This window comes from Rhinolophus hipposideros (assembly GCF_964194185.1).
Source record: "Rhinolophus hipposideros genome assembly, chromosome: 8".
Classification (NCBI taxonomy): domain Eukaryota; kingdom Metazoa; phylum Chordata; class Mammalia; order Chiroptera; family Rhinolophidae; genus Rhinolophus; species Rhinolophus hipposideros.
In genome coordinates this window covers 34512649-34533481 of record NC_138054.1, presented here as the reverse complement: position 1 = coordinate 34533481, position 20833 = coordinate 34512649, and positions in this window count along the sequence as shown.

The window sequence follows — 20833 nt, the reverse complement described above, 5'->3', positions numbered from 1 at the left end:
CTCTCAATGATACTTCCACAACCCACTATAGTGGATGTTAATTTTCCTCCCACTACACACACACACACACACACACACACACACACACACACACACACGTGTGTGTGTGTGTGTGGTAGGTGTCCACCCTGTTCCACGTTACTCTTTCCACTTTATTTTCTCACCTGTCTTTGTAAATCTTGCCAGCTTTAAATCTAGTATCATCTTTTTACCATTGCCTTCCTTGTCATGATCACGTATCAATCCCTAGGTCACTCCCCTTCACTGAAGTCTTTTCCTCCTGGCTCATTGCTTCTCAATTCAATATCATCATAACTCTTGTTGATTTAGATATTCTCATAGGTGATTTTTTCCATCTGGAAGCCTTTCAGTTTCTTAACCTCTTCATCCAATGACTTTCTTTCCCACCTACTGCAGCCAGTCATTCACTCCCAGGGCCATATCCTAAAACTTCTCGTTAACAAAAATATTTCCATAATCCCAAGTTCATGTGCCCCACACAATAACCACCACCTCCTATTTGTTTCAGTGCAATTCTTCTAGTGTCTTGTCTCCTACAACATTTCCAGTCCTGCTGAAATCTACATCCATTGATTCTACTGTTTTTATTGTTCTTTGTACGTCTCATGTTTTCACTCCTCTTCCTAGACAGCTTACATTTCATGTTTAATAAAGTCATCTTTTTTCATTCTCACTTATGGAAGTGTTGGTTTGGTAGACTCGGGGAGATGTGTTGTTCAGATCCTCCTTCGAGAAATAAATTGTACAACAGCCAGCAGTATGGTTGGTTGATAGCCTCCAGCTTTTAACACCTTTGGGTCTGCTGTGCACTCGTTCTTGGAGTGGTTCTATGACTCCAGCCAATGACTGATCAAGGCAGTGATACCAAGGTCTAGCCATTTCCACTCAGTGCAGAACTTCTGTAATGGGTTTCCTGTTCCACTGGTAGAGTTTGCCAGTCTGCATCAGGGTCTGCCATCTCCCTCTTTCCAATCTTGCATCTTCCCCTTTAATTTCAGAGGCATGATTCCCCAATAACCCCTTTGCATTCCAAATTCCAGCTCAGCATCTGGCACAGCTGGCAAAATTACAACCCTAGTTAAGTCAATCTCTCTGCTGATTTTTTTTACCTGCACCTGGACATTGCTGTTGGTTTCACTTCTAATTTATGATCCAGTAGATAAGTGAACTCTTTGTGCTGCCAGGCAATCAGAGTAAATTTTTTAGTCTATTTACTATTTGACTCTTCTAGGTCATTATTTCATATCCTCTATTTTCTCTCACCAACTATATACTGATAACGCTCATATTGTGTCTCTTGCTCAGTCTGCATTTCTAAGCTCCAGGCTCCTTTATCTAGCAGTTCTTCCACCATTGCTATTGGAATATTTAACAAGCAGGCTCAAATAGGCTCAAAATAGAACTGATTTCTCCACCATCTACTCCAAACCTGCTGCTTCTGTAGTATTCCCCAACTCAGTTAATAGCAACTTCATTATTCCAATTGATTATGACTAAAACATTATAGTCACTCTCAATACTTCACTTGTTCTTATAATTCACATTCGGACTACTAGCAGGCACTATTACCAAGTGCTATGTTTCTAGCTTCAAAATATATCCTGAATCTGACCACTTCTCACCATGTCTTCTGCTACCTCTCTAAGCCGCCATCATCTATGTCCTGTATTTTTGCAAGTGTCTACTAACTGGTGTGCCTATGTCAGTCCTTATGCAGTTTACTCTTAACATAGAAGCCATAGTGATGCACTAGAAGTTTAAGAAAAGTTAAATCATGACACTTTCTGCTCAACTTCCCTTCAGTGGCTCCCACTCAGCATGAAAACTCATAAAAGCCGGAGTCCTTAAAATGGTCTAATGGTTTGACATGATAGGGGCACCTGTTACCTATCTGACTACTTTGCCCTTGCTTTTTTTTTTTTTTTTTTTTATTCTTACAGTCTTTTTGCTGTTCTTTGAACACTGTTGGAATTTTTTCACTTCATAGTCTTTGCCTCTGCCTGGAATTTCTTTTCCCCTCAGATATTCACAATGCTCACTCTTGAACTTTCTTCAGATTGTTGTTAAAATGTGTAACCTTCCTGTCCATCCTCTTTCAAATTAATCGCCCCCTCCCTGGCACACTGTATTCCCATTTTCTGTTCCATTTTACTTCACAGGACTCATTACCACATAGCATCCTCATTGTGTTATTGTTTATTTTCCTCATTGGACTATCAGCTCAACGAGGATAGAAAAATTTCACCTGTTTTCTTTACTGCTCTATTTCCAGTGCACAGAACAAGGATGACATATAGTAGATATGGAAAACATTTGATGAATATTAAAGAGTAAATGAACTATATGTCCATAATAGTTTCCCAGCATCCTGTTCATAGTTCTAGAAAAAAAAAGTATATACCTAGATTATGCCCTTAATCTTTTTATTACCTAGCTGGACAATTTTATACTGCCTTTGCATACGTAAGTAGATTCATATTTTATTATAGCCCCTACTAACATGGGTTTTGAAGTCATAAATATGTTAGAATTAGAAACGTATTGTCCACCTTTTATACCACAAAGTAGCACTTATTCTTTAGTGTCATGCGTTTTAGGACTCAATTATGTTTCATTCAGCCATTCAGTTTACATGTTTTATCATGATTATTTAAAAGCTTCATTTCCAAAATAATAACATAACAGTCTAGTTGAACTCAAAACTATGTTTCTTAATCTAAACCAAGGGATATTACAGGCATCCAGATTCTTGAGTATTTGAGTTAGTTAAAATAATTAATTAAAAGAGGACTAAATAATTAGTTTTCGGAATGAAAGTTTAAACAGAAAACAATTCACAAATTTCCTTATTGCACTATTACCACTGATATAATTATGACTTCTCAACCTTTATCTGCAGCTCAGATCCCTCCTAAATGCCTGATTTAAACTCATATAACTCTGCTGCCTGCTAGATATTTTCATCTGATTGTCCCTTAGCATCTCAAACACATAAGCTAGCTCCATATGCTGGTAGCTTCCATTATTTCTTGTTTTAATAAATGGCATCTTTATCTTCTCAGCTGCCCAAGTCAGCAATTCACAACATCTCCTCTATGTGTAGAGTACTATGCCAGGTGCTGAGAGTACAATGTTAAGATACATATTCTGTCTTCAATAGATCATACCTAGTAGATGAAATCAACACAAAATTATAATTTTATTTTATTGTGGTGAGTAATAAGAATGATATAGAAAAAAAATTATATTGGATTAGACATTTATTAGAAAAATCCCTTTGCTGAGTAATAAAGAATGAATCTTGAAGCTGAAAAGTAGGAAGACTGTATGAAGCAGAGAAATCAATCAAAGCAAAGACATATGCATTACAAAGCTTAATGACTGTATTTATAACACAATAAATACAATTTTATGGTAACAAGGGTGGACTTTAAAGCATGGGTAGATATGGACAACGTCATAGAGCTCCTTGCATACTATGCTATGAAGACATGAGCAATAGGAACCACTGAAATATTTTAAGTAGAGAAATCTTGATTTTATATCCACCACTTTATTTGCTGTGGGGAAGATATAGCACAAAGTAGGAAAGGCTGGAGGAAGATGAATTAGAAGGCTATTGCTTCAGGTCAGGAAAACAAGAAGGACTGACCTATATCAGTGAGAATAAAAATAGAAAGCAGGTAAAATACACAAGATGTAACCAGGAGAAAATTCTAACTATCAGGTGATCACATGGTGAGTGATAAAGAAGGAGTTAGAAAGGCAGGTTTCTGCTTTAGAGATTGAAGAAACTTTTATGTTAATATCTAAGTGGAGAATGAGGCTTTTTGGAGATAATATGAGTCCTGGTTAGGATATGCTGATTTAAAAATGACCATGAGCCAGCAACATCATATATATAGCAGTCAAGTGAATATGTAAATCTGAAACTTAGAGGTAAAGAGAAAAATACCTGTCAAAAATGAAAACCTGAGGGAAAATATGGATTTACTTTTATGTTATATTATATTATATTGTAATATATTGTGTTATATTGTGTTATATTGTATTATGCTGTATTATACTGTATTATACTGTATCATATTATAATATACTCAGTCTTATTTTACTATAAGACCGGGTCTTATTTCAATTTTTGCTCTTAAAGACACATTATAACTGACTGTCTGGCTAGGTCTTATTTCCGGGAAACACAGTATTTATCAGAGTCCAACTATGACATGAAACTCTTTACCTGGAAATTGTCTAGGTGGCAGTGGGAAATTTGCAGAAAATAACTAAAGAAGAATGACACATAACTAAAACCATATAATTAGAATCCACGGTTCCATCAATACAACTGGAAGTTAATTTTAGAGTTTATACTCATTTCTTTTGAATCCTAAACCTTAAAAAATAGTTATCCATTCAAATCTTTTTTTTTTTTTTTCCCTAAAGGGCTAAAAATAGAGGGAGCCAAAGGAAGGATACACACTTCCATTAAATTAAAAAAGACAAAAAACAAAACAACAACAAAAAAAACATCTCTGACTTCATGTCAACAGCTCCATATATAGGTGCTTCGGAAATCACAAAATCACAAACAACTAAAAAACAAAGCACTAAAATTAAGAATATTTGATAAGTGTAACTTTAGTCAGGGAAATGGCATTTGAGTACATGATTTAAACATCTTAGAAATGAGTTTGAGTAAGTCCCAATGCTTTCATTGTTTGTAAAGTATTTATACATATTGATGGCAACATCAGTACTCCTGACCTTTAGTTCTACGACCCTTAAGGATTAAGGTCATATCAGTGACAGAAATTGTTTGTAAGGCAAAAAGCCGGAGTTTTGAGAAATTTAGTTATGGCTTTGTTCTCTTGGCATTCTTCCCTAAAAATTGCTATGTGAGCCACCAGTAAAGAAAGGGTCAGTATTAATTACAGCAGGTTTAGCTTTCCTGCACATCGTATGAGACATGAGGATAATAATAGTCTCCTACCTTTGTACTTTTACATTATGTTAATGATTCTCAGGAAGGCAATGTGCCAGGAAGACTACCTAGCCTTCTACTTCTGCCTGAGGTTATCTGCGTTTTAATCTAAAATATCTATGTTTAAATTCAAATCCCAGATAAGGCTCAAATGAGTCTACTCTGTCTTATGAAACACTTCCTTGTGCCAGTGAGTGGATTTTCACACTGTGGTGCAGTGAGACTCTTTCCAGTTCTACAGCAAGTGTTCCTTAAAGAGATTCTTCAGTATTTTGCTTCCTCACTGAATATAGCTTTGGCAATGGTCCAGTGAGATTGAGAAAATACTCTCAAATTGGGCACGGACTGGTGATAATTGCTAATTATTGAATGTCAATGAGTGTGAAAAGAAAAATCCATGTAATGGCAAAGAGATGGTATTTTAAAATGCCAACCACACTGTCGGAGCATTCAAGGCATCAATCTTTATCAATAAAGGGCAAATTTAACTAGGCTAAGTAGATGGTTATTTAACAATAGTCAATAAAATATTTTCTTTACCGTATAGTAAATAAGGTTTATATGTAACCATAGCTTAGTATACTCCAATATTAATACCAGGGCAGTTTGTTTTCATAGCTTGATCTAAACAGCACTTTATGTTGACACTTGTATTGCGTATTTAATGAACTCATATGAAATATGCATGGCAAATAAATACTATGTTCCTGCTAAACCTTTACTCCTTCCCGCTCTCTTGATCTTTTCAAGTGAAGTAATGTTCTTTTCACAATATATTTCTTCTCTCATAAACATGCGTATCACAACATTGTAACTAAATCTTATCTCAATGTTTTTGCAAGACAGAAATGAGAAATCTAGATCATTGTAAGTGCAGACTTGCTCCTGTTTTAAAATGCAGCTCAGAACTCTACCTCAGTTTGCCTCTAAGCAGCCGTTCTGTAGAGAAGTACCCTTCTGACAGAAAGGATAAGGCTTCCTGAAAGTCCTTAATCTGCTGCCTATATGGAAAAGCACTGTGACAATGCTTATGACGCCGCTGATCAGAATCAGGGCTGGCAGTGATGGCTGCTCTTACCTTTGTATGTAGGAAAGAATATAGATAATGGAGTTTCAGTGTGGCTCCATATTTGGTCATGAGAGCAAGGTATTGTTAATCTCTCCCAAGAACAAAGTAATATTGGAAGACAGACATTGAGCTGGTTGGGGTGTGCCTCCACAGTTATGAGGTTGATACAAAATAGCATGACAAATGCCTTGGATTTCAAAGACTTGAAAGGGTCTTATAATTGGCAGGTCCTTAAACTTCCTATTTAATCCACACTTAAGCACAAGTAAAAGCTGAACAGTAGAAAGAAATAGATGTATACAATGTACCTGCTCCCAGATTTCTGGCAAAGTCATGTAAAGATTGTGATGCTGCCACGAGTATCACTCTCACTGAGGGAGCAGAGAGGATGGCAATTTGCTCCCTGGGTTTTTAGAACTAGCCTTTGGTTCAGCTAAATAGACAACAAAATAAAGATTTCTTCCTTTTTCTGCAGACAAATATGATGATAGAAACTGCTATGGAGTATTTGTCTTGCCCAGAGACAGACTGTGCAGTCGGTAAGGGTCTTCCTGGTAATTAAATTTTGAAAAGGATATGAATCCCTTTATTTGTACTGCATAACTTTGAGACCAGAAATAACAAATGTTTGATTCTTTAGCTCAATGGACTTTGAAATAAATGCTTATTTTTGTTCATCTCCAGCTTTGGGTATTTTTTGAAATGCAGCTTTAAAGCTAGCCTTCCTTGTAATTCACTATGGGATGTCTTTATACACCGCTGACAGTAATACAACTCATTTTGGGTGATTAACTTAACCCCCAGTATTGCAAGTGTCGTGCTACATTAGCATATCTTTCAAGGAATAGTTGCAGTGTGAGAAAATTGCCTGTAGGATTATTTGCAACTAGGAACCTGTGAAATGTAAAATAAAATTGAAGACTATAAAGTAAAACATCAAAGCTACCTAAAATATTAATAGCCAGCACTCTAAAAAGTAATTTAGAAGATTGCATGAGGTTGTGAAAATTACTAATTTAAAAACAGAGTTAAAAAAATATATAGGCAGTTTAGAACAAACAACAGACAATAGAAATTCATTTTGTTCATACTATAAAAGGAATTCAAGGGCTAGTGAAGACTGATCAGTAGAGAGAGTCCAAAGTTCAATGTTTGACCATCCTGAACTTAAAAAAAATATGAAAGCAAAGCTGACATTTTCTTCACTTCAAAATTGAATGGAAAATATACTGTACCCTTAGTAAAATATTGTAGTGGATCCAAGGAGCATTTTCAATTCCACCCTGGGAATTTTGTTTCATCGAAGCATTTTTTTTTTTTTTTTGGTAACTTGCTCTGTGATATCTGCTTGTGGTTCAGAGGTCATTTCATTGGCTATTTCTTAGGCATTTTCCAGGTTCAAAGCCAATCCTTGAGTATTCTGTCATTCTGACCAAGGTTTTGTTTTGAGAGGAAAAGTGACAAGTGACATGGTGAATGTACTTCTTTTTTTTAAAGTATAGAATATTGGTGTTATAGGCAGAATGCATGGATTCTGGAGTCATACACATTTGGGTTCAGATCTTGTGCCTACCATTTACCAGCTGTGTGACCTTGTGAAAGTCATTTAACATCTTAACTCTTAGTTTACTCATAGTAAAAGACTATAATATCTACCTCAATGTGATGTCAAAGATTCCAGGAGATAACACTCATAAAACTTTCAGAATATTGCTCGATAAGTAGCAAATATTCAATAAATAAATTCATCGTTCAAGATAGTAATTTCAGAGGTACAAGTGCTAATGCTGGGTATCTAAATTTGTTGTACTTCTTTTAGGTAATGCTTACGTAATACAGAAAGAAAAAAAGTCAAAAGTTAAAAATGGACACTTAAGTAAAGCACATCATGTTTCCAAATATTCAAGATGTCTGATGAAATGCAGGCTATACTCACTGTAGAAGAGTAAAGTTAAAACAAGATTGGAGAAAGTGATCGTATTAAAAACAACAACAACAACAAAATAGAAACAATAGAAAGAAGGAAGGAAAGATAAAAAAAAAGGAAGGAAATTACACAAGTGAAAGATGTTTTTAAAAAGAACTAAAGGAAACAACTCAGAAAAAAGATGATGAAGATAATCATAATGATGTTAATACTATTTTATGAACACTGACTATATGCCAATGTTCCTTCCAACTTTACTGTGCTCCCATAAATTTGTTTTCCTACTTTTTAAAAAGATTTTTATTAAAATATAACTAACATACAATATTATATTAGTGTCTGGTGTCACAATAATTATTCAACATTTATATACCTAAAGAAGTGATCATCGTAAGTCCAGCAACCATCTGACACCATACTATGCTCTCACAGAATTATTGACTATATTCCCCATGCTGTACATTACATCCCCATGACTTATTTGTTTTATACCTGAAAGTTTGAACCTCTTATTCCTTTACCTTTTTCCTTTCTTTTTAAAATTTTCTATTACAGTTGACATTCAGTATTATTTTATATTAATTTCAGGTAAACAGCATAGTGGTTAGATATATAATTTAAGAATTGATCCCTTTGACTAGTCCAGTACCCACCTGGCACTATAAATAGTTATTGCCATATTATTGACTATATTCCCTATGCTTTACTTTACATCCCCGTAACTATTTTGTAATTACCAATTGGTGCATCTTAATGCCTTCTCCTTTTTCACCCTGTCTCCCAAACCCCCACCCATCTCTCAGCCCAATAAATCTAGTACCCATCTGTTATTACAATATTATCGATTATATTCCTTATGCTATACCCTACATCCCCATTACTACTTTGTAACAACCAATTTGTACTTCTGAATCCCATCCCCTTTTTTACTCATTTGGGAATTTACTCCCTCCCATCTGGCAACCATCAAAATATTCTCTGAATCTATGAGTTTGTTTCTGTTTTGTTTGTTTGTTTGTTGATTTTGTTCTTTAGATTTTAAATATAAGTGAAATCACGTCTGTTTTCCTTTATCTGACATACTTCATTTAGCACAATACTCTCCAGGATCATTGGTGATGCTGCAGATGGCGAGAACCCATTCCCTTCCATGACTGAGCAATATTCCATTGTATATACGTACTACCTACTCTTATTCATTTATCCATCAACGGACACCCAGGCTGCCTCCATATCTTGGCCATTGTAAACAATAAAGTAATGAACATATGGATGCACATGTCCTCTTGAAGTAGCGTTCTGGGTTTCTTTGGGTAATTATCCAGAAGTGGGATTACTGGGTCCTTCTTTGTCACTTGTTATAGCCTTTATTTTAAAGTCTGTTTTGTCTGATATGAGTATTGCTACTCCAACTTTTTTTTCATTTTAATTTTCATGAAATAATCTTTTTCCCATCCTTTTGCTCTCAGTCTGTGTGTGTCTTTTGATCTGACGTGAGTCTCTTGTAGGCAGCATATGTAGGGGTCTTGTTTTCTTATCCATTCAGCCACCCTATCTTTTGTTTTAATTATTATTAGTTTCAGGTGTACAAAACAATGTAATAGTTTGACATTTTACCCCTCACAAAATGATACCCCCTTTCCCCAGTCTACTACCCCTCTGACATTGTATATAGCTATTACAGTTCCACTGACTCTATTAGTTATGCTGTATTCCACATCCTGTGACTATATATATATTCTTTTTTCTTTTTGCTGTTCTAATATATATATAATTATAAAAAGTTACAGTTGACATTCATTATTATTCAGCTTCATCTTCAGCTGTACACTGCAGAGCCACCTTATCTTTTGATTGGAGCATTTAATCCATTTATATTTAAAGTAATTGTTGATAGATAAGTATTTATTGTGATTTTATTATTTATGCTAAATGTTAGCTTTGCTAGGTAGAGTAATCTTGGTTGTAGGTCCTTGCTTGTCATCACTTTGAATATTTCCTGCCAATCCCTTCTGGCCTGCAAAGTTCCTGTTGAGAAATTAGCTGACAGTCTTATGGGAGCTCCCTTGTAGGTGACTTACTGCTTTTCTCTTGCTGCTTTTAAGATTCTCTCTCTTAATTATGATGTGTCTTGGTATGGGCCTCTTTAGGTTCATCTTGTTTGGGACTCTCTGCGTTTCCTGGGCTTGAATATCTATTTCTTTCAGTAGGTTAGGAAAGTTTTCTGTTATTATTTATTCAAATAGGTTATACATTTTTGCTTTCTCTCTTTTTCTTCTGGTACCCCTGTGATGTGAATGTTGGTACGCTTGGTATTGTCTGAGAGACCCCTTAAACTCTTCTAAAATTTTTGGGTTCTTTTTTCTTTTTTGCTGTTCAAATTGGGTGTTTTCTGCTACATTATCTTCTAATTCTCTGATGGATTCTCTGTTCCATTTAATCTACTGTTGATTCCCTTGAATATATTCTTCATTTCCATTATTGTATTCTTATTCCTGACTCATTCTTTTTTATGTTTTCTATCTCCATTTTTATGTTTCCTATCTCTTTGTTGAAGTTCTCCCTGAGATCACTGAGCATACTTATAACTCATGTTTGGAACTCTGCATCTGGTAGACTGCTTGTCTCCATTTTGTTTAATTCTTTTCCTTTAGGTTTGTTCTGTTCTTTGATTTGGGAAATGTTTCTTTGTCCCTTCATTTTGGCTGTTTCACTGTGTTTGTTTCTATGTAGGGCTGCTATGCTTTCTAGTCTTAGTAGAGTCGAGTTATGTAGTAGGTGTCCTGTGGGACCCAGTGGTGCACTCTCCCTTGTCACCAGAGCCAGGTGCTCCAGGGGTCCCTTGTACAGGTTGTGTGTGTCCTCCTGTTGTAATTGAGACTTGAGTGCTGTTTGCATGTCAGTGGGTGGGATTTACCCTCAAGATGATTGGTTCTGAGGACTGGCTGTGACTACCGTGGAGGAATTGTGCAGGGTCTGACCCTACAGAACAGGGTTCACTTTAGCAGGGCTTTGGTGCCTGACTAGCCTGCCTTTTGTGTGTATTGTCTTTGCAGATGGCTGGGTGATCTCTGGCCCAGTCTAAAGCTAGCCACTGGGCCTGCCCATCCTGGGGTCTCATGTGAGAGGACCCACTGCATGCCAAGTTCAGCCATAAGCTGTGTTCTGCCCAGAACCACCTGGCATGAGCCACAAAGGAATTCAGAGATGGCTACCACCTGTGCTGTGCTTGGAGGTGCCTTGAGAGGCCAAACCACGAACCAAAGCTGGCTGCTACTAATGCTGGTCTTAGGGTTGATCAGCCAGAGGTACAGGACAAACTGAAGACAGATGCTACTCTTTGGGGTTTTGTGAAACTTTGAGAGATTAGAAAAGTCCCCAGCATGAGCCATGGCAGTCCATTTATATAGAAAAGCCACTGGAAGCGGCTTGAGTGTACCCCAAAATTGGGTGGGGCATGGTCTCAGGGAATCACTAGGGCGGGGCCGAACAAAGGTGATAGACAGTTTGATGGAGAATCATATGTGACATCTACCTACACGCAGGGAGTGGGAGGGCTCAACAAAGAAAAAAACAATAGCTTCTGCTAGTTCTTTCATCTGGGAGAAAGCTACCCCATCTAGACCTCACTTTTAATCTAGACAGCTCAATTCCACCCCATATGTCCCTGGTGCATTTCAAACTGCTGCCCCAGTACTGCAGCGCAGAGCAAGTGAGTCTATCAATGAGTGAGTCTGTGCGTGGTCTTTTTAAGAGCAGTGCCTAAGAGTGCAGCCACCCTCCAGCTCATTCAGCTACAATCTCTTCTGGTTTTCACAGCCAGAAGTTATGGGGACTTCTCTCTGCAACACTGACACCCTGGGTTTGGCAGGGCCTGGGCACCCTTTTTCCTCAGGACAGGACCTCCACAACAGAGATATCCTCTCAGTTTTAACATGAAGGTGTGGGACCAGCCCTTTTCACCTCTTGATCCCTTCTACCAGTCTTGAGGTGGCTTTTTCTGTATGTCTGTAGTTGTAGGGCTTCATTTCAGCTAGACTTCAGTTGATTTTCAATAATGGAGGTTTTGTGGTTTAGCTGTAATTAATGTGGTCCTGAGAGGTGGTAAGCACACCATTTACCTATTCTGCCATCTTGGCCAGAAATCTCTGTTTTCCTAATTTTTGATGCAATATTAAAATGTCATACCTAACTTCACTTATGCAAAACTTATGGCCCCAAACTATTAAACATTTACCCCACAATGTACATTAGTAGTACCACAAAGTTTGAAATTCTGATTTTTGATTTACAACTAATGTTCTTCCCGTAATTATTATCTGACTAGCTGCTCACCAAGTTCTTTTCCTCTTGTTTTCTGGGCACACAACTGTACTGCATTTCCTGCCTTCCTTTTCAGTTAGATGTGGCCATGTGATCAAGTTCTAGGCAATGGCATGTAAACAGATAGGCATGTGATAGGCATGGCTTTCAGACCTGACCCTAAATACATTTTGTGTATGGCCTTTCTTATCTTTTCCTATTGTGGGGCTGAAATAGGACCCTTCCAAGATTCTAGAAGAAGGCAAAGCCACAATATGAAAAGTCTTGTTTGTAAATTAAAATGTGCGTGCTAAGCAGGGAGAATGGAATTAGACTTTTTGTGAATTAAATTTTATTAGATTAAGCCATGAAATTTGGTGGTTGGTTTGCTACAGCATCCACTGCCAATTTCTACATACATTGCTAATTTTTACCAGCATTGATGGAGGTAATAAAGGTGACTCTTATGATAGCAATGTCTTCTCTTCCCCTGGACATTAACCTTTTTATGAGCTGTTTTCAGACCTATTCTCTGGTGCTTAATTCACAATAGATATTTAATAAGTGTTTTTTTAAATGTCTTGACTTATTTTATTTTTTGGAATACAACAACAAAAAAAGAGAATACATATTTGTTTCAATTAGCATTTCTTTATAACAAAATTAATAAGTAAGTTTTAGAAATTTTGTCAATATAGTTGTCTGTCAGTAGTTTTCTCTATTATCTGTAAGAATGAGAATTACATAACACTGTGATTAAGAGAAACAATTACTATTGCAAGATAGTGCATATAAGGATTTGTAGTTACTTGCAGAAACCTTATTCACACTTTTGATCAAAATTTTATTATATATACAGTTCTAAACTATGTTTTCAAATGCAAATTACAAAACAAAATTCTCTTCTTTCATGCAAAATTATCTTGTAAAATGATTTTTTTAAAATGAATAGTGATATTTCATTTTAATTTCTGGGTGTTATTTCTAAAGAAACTATTAAGTGCCCCTATTTCTCTACAGGATTTACTAAAGCAAACTTGACTACATGAGTGCAAAAGGAACATAGCCTGTTGGCTCTACAGTCCAAATAAGTGGTAATTGTTAAAAAGGCTACTCCAGGGCATTCCTTTTCTGGGTGGGTTCAGTAGCTGCAATATCACCTCCACTAGGCAATCACTTCTCTTTGCATATGATCATAACCACAGGCTCCAAAGTCAATATGCACCACAGAGAAGGAAAAAAGTATGCTTCTGAAATTGCAAGACATGGCTTTCCTAGAGGAATTATTACAATCACAGCAGAATTGCTATTTATTTCAGGAATGAAAAAAGAAATGCATGTGGATATTTGGAAGTCTAGGGAGTTTAGAGTGAGAGATGTGAACTGGCCACTGCAAGATGTAGAAAAGTCCTTCTTTTGCAGCACATTGTCGAATGGAGCCCTTTCTTGATAAGTACAGAGGGCTTGGAAAAACAATGTGAACTAACTCAGTTCAGAAGGTAGTATTACCTGGGGGCTATGTGCTTTACCACTGAGATCACTGATGGTTAATATGAGCATTGAGATATTCTTGATGAAGCTCTGTCCTTATTACTTTGTTTGCTTATTTATTACAGATAACTATTAATTAGAAAAGTAGACACATGTTTGGTAACAGACTCATTCCATACATACTAAAAATGAATTTTTATCCAAAGAGTGAAGAGCTTAAGAAAAAGCTTGAATAGGTTGGGAATACCCAAAAGAGAGGTTCAAGAGAGAGCCTTCAGGCAGTTCACAGGCCACCGACCTTCAGATGAGTGAAGAGTCACTCAAAACCCTTTTCTATACCTTATTCAAAATATATCAGTGGACTTAATGTGAATAAATCAACTCCATTTCTTTGCCCTAGATCATAAATAGAAAATCAAAGGACCAAAATCAGAGGGCTAAGGAGGACTTAGAGAAGGCACAGAGTTTGCCTCCCAGCATAGAAAGGCATCTAAGTCTAACAAGACAAGTGATGAATATTCTTAAAGGTTACTGGTGGTTCACACTGTTCAGATGGATGTCCAACTACCATTTATTAAAAGAAAGAGCTTTTCCCCCTACTGATACCACTGGCAGAACCATTCTAACTAAAATATGTGTTAAATATCAGAAGCCATCAATGCTCTTATAGAAGTTTATATTTTTGCACTTCACAGTAACATTAGGCAGTGTGATTTAAAGTGGTGACTTTTAAATCACTTACCTGTGCACTTATAGAACAGATTTTTTAAAGCCACTTTTTACTTTTACTTTTCTCCCTGTCCACAAGCAGATGGAGCCAGGCTCTTTTTCAGCTTTTTTCTACTTTTCATTTCTCTTTCTTTACTTTAATCCCGGCGTCACGATTTGTAATTAGAAAAATCTGGCATAGTGGCGCAAACTCTGGGCTCCTGAGTGTCGTCTGAGTACAGGAGGAGCAAGTAAACAGCCTCTAGGTGGAGTGTGTGTGGTGGAGGCTGTGATGGAGTCCTGAGCAGCAAACCACTGGAGGGCCTGTTAACTTTTATTGGAGAGTCAATTAAAGCAGCGTGGAAATGGTTTGGCCAAGAGGACAGAGATGGGGATGGGTGAGGGGGTGGTGCTGTTCCACTGAGGAAACAGCATAAACCAAGTTGTGAAACTGTTACATACCATAGTCTGTAGTGCTTCACAGTTTGTCATTATTGAAGTTTAGAGTGGGAACATGGAGAATCAGAAGATAAACCTGGATATCTTGGCATAGGTCAGGATGCGGAGGGACTTACATCATAAAGGAGAGGCTTTTGGATACTGCCACTGACATGTTATTGATCTTAATCATTCTGGATGTTCTTTCTTTTCATGAGAGTAATGCAGGAATTCACTAATGAGAGGTCCAAAAAGGCTAGAGGAGCCGTGATGGACATAGCTGTAGCCAGAGTGGTAGACCTACTGAGACAGGAACCCAAGAAGTCAATAAAGACACTTTTATAACCCAGTCCAACTGTTGTTTTTTTCTCTCAGTGCTGAATTCTCATGAGCCATCCTGCTGCACAGAAGAGTCATCATCTCTAAGGTTTAAACAGGTATGTCTGTAGTTTAGATTTTGATGGCAAGGCCAATTTTAATTCAGCTCAAAGACTGACCAGAATTAGGAGGAAACAAAAAGGTTGTTAGACAACCAGAAGACTAGCGGGCAGAGTTTTGTCATGAGGCAAGGCAATGACCAAGGCTGTAAATCCTAAACCATTCAAGAGACTATGTCTTGTTTTACCCTGTCTCAATCCAGTGCAGTTTAGTATTGCATCACTTCTTTAATACACTGACAAGGGTTTCATAGCACTGATATACTGTTGGAACTGCCCTTTCTTTGAAGCTAATCCGAGCTACATAGCAAGTTCCAACATTACTGGAAATTGTCTTGAGTTGCAAAGTCAAGCTCCCTTAATGATGGTGTAATTGGCAACATTTATTCCATTCATAAGAATGAAAATAAGAATATTGGAAATGTAGTTCTGAGAATCTATGTAGCAGAGAAATGGAAGCCCAGGCAGACTCCTTTATTGTTATCATGGCAGCAGAAATGTTGAAAGCCCAGGTCACCGTGTCGGTTGGTTTCCATCTTGTATTCGTATGCATCCCAGGAGAGTTTGAGAAGGAGGCTCTCTCTCAGGCTAAGCATGGATGGGAATAGTAAGAAGGAATAGCGCAACGGCAAGCCTTACCTGGATCTTTCCCAAGGTTTGCGTTTTCTCAAATATAAAGATGCTGTGCGAGTCTGGCTTCAAGGCTGACAATGAAAATAAGACTAACTCCTTGTCCTAAAATATAAATAAGTAAATAAACACATTTTTAAAAGAGAAAAAGAAGTGAAGGATGAAACCATGTTTCCAGCCTGCAGCCCAGCTTCTTAAAATCCTGCTGAGCCCTAGTTCTAGGCCTGGGTTTCTGCATTAGCTCCCAGACAAAATTGCTGCATTCTGATCCTCTTCTACCTGTGGACAGAGCATTTTTCTTAATTTTGTCCTGTTCATAAATGTCTAAATCATGCCTGGGTAGGAATGAACTTTCAAGACAATAGACTTGTTAACTAAATATCTTTTGTAGCTGTTTAGCCTTTTGTAGATATTTAGCCTGTGTAGCTAAATATCTTTTGCTAATTTGGCCTATTTTCTAGTTCTGTTATTGCTTAAGTAGTGAGGCTAGTACACAGTTATATACTATCTATCCATCATCTGTCTGTCTATCTATCTATCTATCTATCTATCTATCTATCTATCTATCTATCTATCATCTGTCATCTTCCAAACCTCTCTGAGGCTCCAGAAATAATGAGAAGGTGTAATGGTGGGTCTGAAAAGGCGAAAAGCCATGTTTGGAAGGGAAGGTGTTCCAGGTCAAGAGCTAGCTGCATAAGGCTCCATTTCACTTTTTACTATGTAAACACCAGGTCAACAATAATAATAATAAAATTATTTTGAAGTTAGAATTTACTGTCAGAAATCTGTTCTGTGCAAAATGATTACATGTGAGATTATATTTTAGAGTTCCTATTAGCAATCTAAACTAATTATTCTGAAATGAGTATTTTAGCTTTGTAGTTTAAGAAACAAATCCTCTTAGCCATCTTTTAATGGCTATGTCATGTTCTACAATACATGACTTATAAGTGGTAAGTTGTTTATCATGTCATTGTAGTTTTCTCCTTTACACATAGGATCAAAGTAAAATCCCTTAATTTTTAAGATTGTGGTCAGCACCATTAAGATTTATTCAGTTAGCTTCCAGGTTATTATTTTTGTTAATATGACTTTTCACAAGCCAAGTGGTATGAAAATAACTAATTATGTAATGTGACAAGGAGGTTTACCCATTTCTCACTCAAAAGTACTGTGCTGAAAACACAATTTTCATTTTATTTTTTATAATGTAAAAATTGAAGGCTCATTTTAAGACAAATAATTGCCTTGTCTTCATATAGCTTTCATAAGGGACTCTTATTGCCTGTGATAGATGATGCAGTTTCACTAGGACAGTTCTATTGTTTACTTTGATATCTTGACATTCTAATGTTTTCATCACAACATCTGGTTGTCCCAGATCTCTTTAGGTTGTGGGAGTGAGAGTCAAAAAAGCATGCCTCTTTTAAGGTGTCATTCTGCTTAACTCCTTCTCTGCAATTACATTTACATGGGCAATACATCATAGCAAGTGAGATGTTGCAAAGTCACAGGACAGGAATTATGTGAGGTTGTGGCAAGAAGTGTAGCTAATGTAACAGGAGAGGAGGAGGTTAGAGAGTAAGAGAAAGAAAAACACTAGTGAATGAAAACCACCATAGAAGATGGTAGGGACGTCTATCTTCTCATCTTTTTAAGGCCAGTGATCAATGGCAGAAAAGTAAATGTAAAGGGAAAATGCAAAACCAATTTTGTTATTGTATTTTGCCAAGAGATTAAAATGAAACAATCTATTTGTTTCTGGAGGGGAAGATACTCGTTGGTTTTAGGCAGTAAACAGTAACTATGACATCGAGGAAATCTCTGCATTTCACATGTTAACCTGAAGGAAAGAAAGAAAGAAATATATTGAGGTTGTAATTCAAGCTTATTGGAAGTGTTTCCTAGTAACTGGAAACAATCTTCTTTACTGAATGAACCTAGGCTAAAATTATAGCTACATCCATAAACACCTCAGCCATTCTCTGTTCTGCTCCTCCCTTATAATGACTGGATTAAGTATTTTTCTTATGTGATTGTATGTCTTCTGGACTCATGACACACAAAATTGGCCAATTTAGAAGCACTGGTACCTGATGGTCATCAAAAGACCATTGTCCCTGAAGTGCTATTCTCACATGTCATACCTGGGCCAATAACTGGTGCCAGGACCAGGTCTTTTTCTAAAAGGTTTGAATAGCCACTTTCAAAATGATGAGGATCAGCCAATATCTGGATGATTTAAAATGTTTTACTTGGTCTGACAAAAGCAGGAGAAACAGGAATTGGATTCCAGGTCCACGGTTTTTTTTTCTCTCTCTTTCTTTCCATTTTTCTTACTCATTTTGTTTCTGTTTCCCACAAATATATAAGGGAAATAATAAATTTTCAGTAACCTAAAAGTTGGATTAAGTTCAGGAGAAGCCCCAAATATTAGAGAGGTTACAATACATGCTATAAATCTTTGCTTTCTGCCCTGCTCTCCACAGCTTCTATTTCCTTCACTTCCTCTCAGTTCTATTACTTCTCTTCTCATCTCTGGCCAGGCGTCCCACTCTGCAAGGAGGAATGTAACAGATTGCGTCAGTGAAGCATTTGCCATTCTCCAGGTTTTTTCTCATCATTCTCTTGCAGCCCTTTTCCAACACTCCTGACAGTGTGGAAGAGCTCCCCAGCCAATCATTTTTTGGCATTCCATTGGTTCCATGGCGGAATCCAAGGAAGCCCATCAGCCTCCGCTAGGCTGATAACCATCATTGCTTCTAATGTGTGCTTCAGCATTTCTCATCACAGCATGCATCTGTTGGGGAGATAAAAGGAGAGATTTACAAATACGTAATCAGCAGCTGTATGAAGGCTGTTGAGGCAAAGGAGACTAAGAAGGAAGTGTATCCACATTTGGTGTGGGGTTAAGAGTAGATAAATATGCTGGCTTTGTATGATTAGGTCATTACTAACACCTGGAGGCTGTCTCAGTCCTTGGAGGAAAACCACGGAGAATATTTGGTAATGAACACATTTGGTTCACAGAGGGGGTTACTCTGAGCCAGATTGGAAAACATTATAAAATGGAATATTGCCTGCATAAAAGAGGCAGATATTTCAGCTTTGCTACATAACAGGAGTTCTCTAGTGGATCCTTCTGCATAATGGAGCCGTATGGTAGGACTATGGAATATCACACTCAGACATTAGAAAAGCATACATACCCTTAGCCAAATGTTTGTATGTGCATTAGAGCACATACAGTACTATTTAATCACGTTCTCCTTGGCCCTTGTGTATTAACGCCACAGCCCCAATTGTATAAGGAACATCACTTAAAACCAGTGGGGTGTCTGAGTACTAATGGAGAGCGCTCATAACTCAAGTTTTTAAAAATATTGTTTGAAGCATATCTCTTGTTAATCTTTAGCATTCTATTCCCACTCCCCAATTTCCTACATGAAAAACGGAAAATTTTGGAAACTTGAGAATAAATGTTAAAATGATTTCATATTTGAGGTTTTTCTTTTACCTTATCTAACATAAAATTGATAAATATTATCATCTCTCCTCATGAAACTTGTTTTACTGATGAGTTAATATGTTTTAGAAGCCATTAGTTTTTTTTTAATGATATATATTTTTTTAATTTATTAGTTTCAGGTGTACAAGACAAGGTAATACTTAGACGTTCATCATTTATATCCCTCACACTGTGAACCCCGTTCCCCCCATCCACTATCCCTCCGACCTCACACTGAGCCATCACATTATATATATAAAATTATAGTTGGCATTCATTAATGTTTAGAGAAGTCATTAGTTTTTAAAGAAAGGGTAAAGGGACAAATCATAATCTTATAGGGAAGAAAATAAAATATTAATTACCTGGCCTGTGCCTGACAACAAGAGAAACTTAGTGTAGTGCTTTCTCACCATGGACCCAGATTTCTAGAAAGCTATATATAACCAACAGAAACTCTGTGGGTCACTAAGTCATCAGGATATTGGGAGGTTGCATTAGGATGTCCTTGTCCAATAGAGAGGAAATGCCTGCCCTGGTAAGAGATTAAAAATTTAATATTGTAGGATACTATATTATTCTAGACTTCTCTCTATTCCTTTCCACCTACTCATAGTGCCTAGTTTTATTTTGTGTTTTTTGTTTTCTGTTTTTCCCTTTCTGCTCTATCTCTGGTGAAAATTTTGTGCTCTAAAAAAAGTAAAGAAAATTTTCACCTCTTTCTTTGTAAATGGGTTATTTCTATAGGCTAAACTTTCTTAAACATAAAGCTTTTCTTTTTTATGTTGGAATTGGAAGAAACAATTAACTTGAGTACTGGATACTGTGTATATAATATAGCAAAGTGACTGTGACTTTTGGTTAGAAATAAATGAATAGAGACACAAAAATAAGAGTAGCACAGTATAATGTGAATACCAGTATCAGACATGCAGGTTTCCTTGGTTTAACATTACCTATGCTGTTTTAGGACACAGCTACATGTCTTTAATGATTACAAATCTTCTTTCATCTCCAGAGGGAGATGAAAAAGAGATCATATCTGTTTTTCTTCATTGTCTAAAAGGTATATGCATAATCTATATGATAAACATGTGGCAAGCAACTGGCATATAAATAATTCAGTAATGTGGAACAGGGGATACACTACAGAATGCCATTCCCCACATTCCACCTTGCTTTTCCCCTTTCCATTTATGGTACTCAATTTGAAATCCAGAGAACTTCTAAAATTTTATCCTAACTCCAGAAAAACAAAACAAAATAAAGCAAAATGAAACAAAATTTGCTATCACATGTTTAAAGTACTGTATCCCCCCTT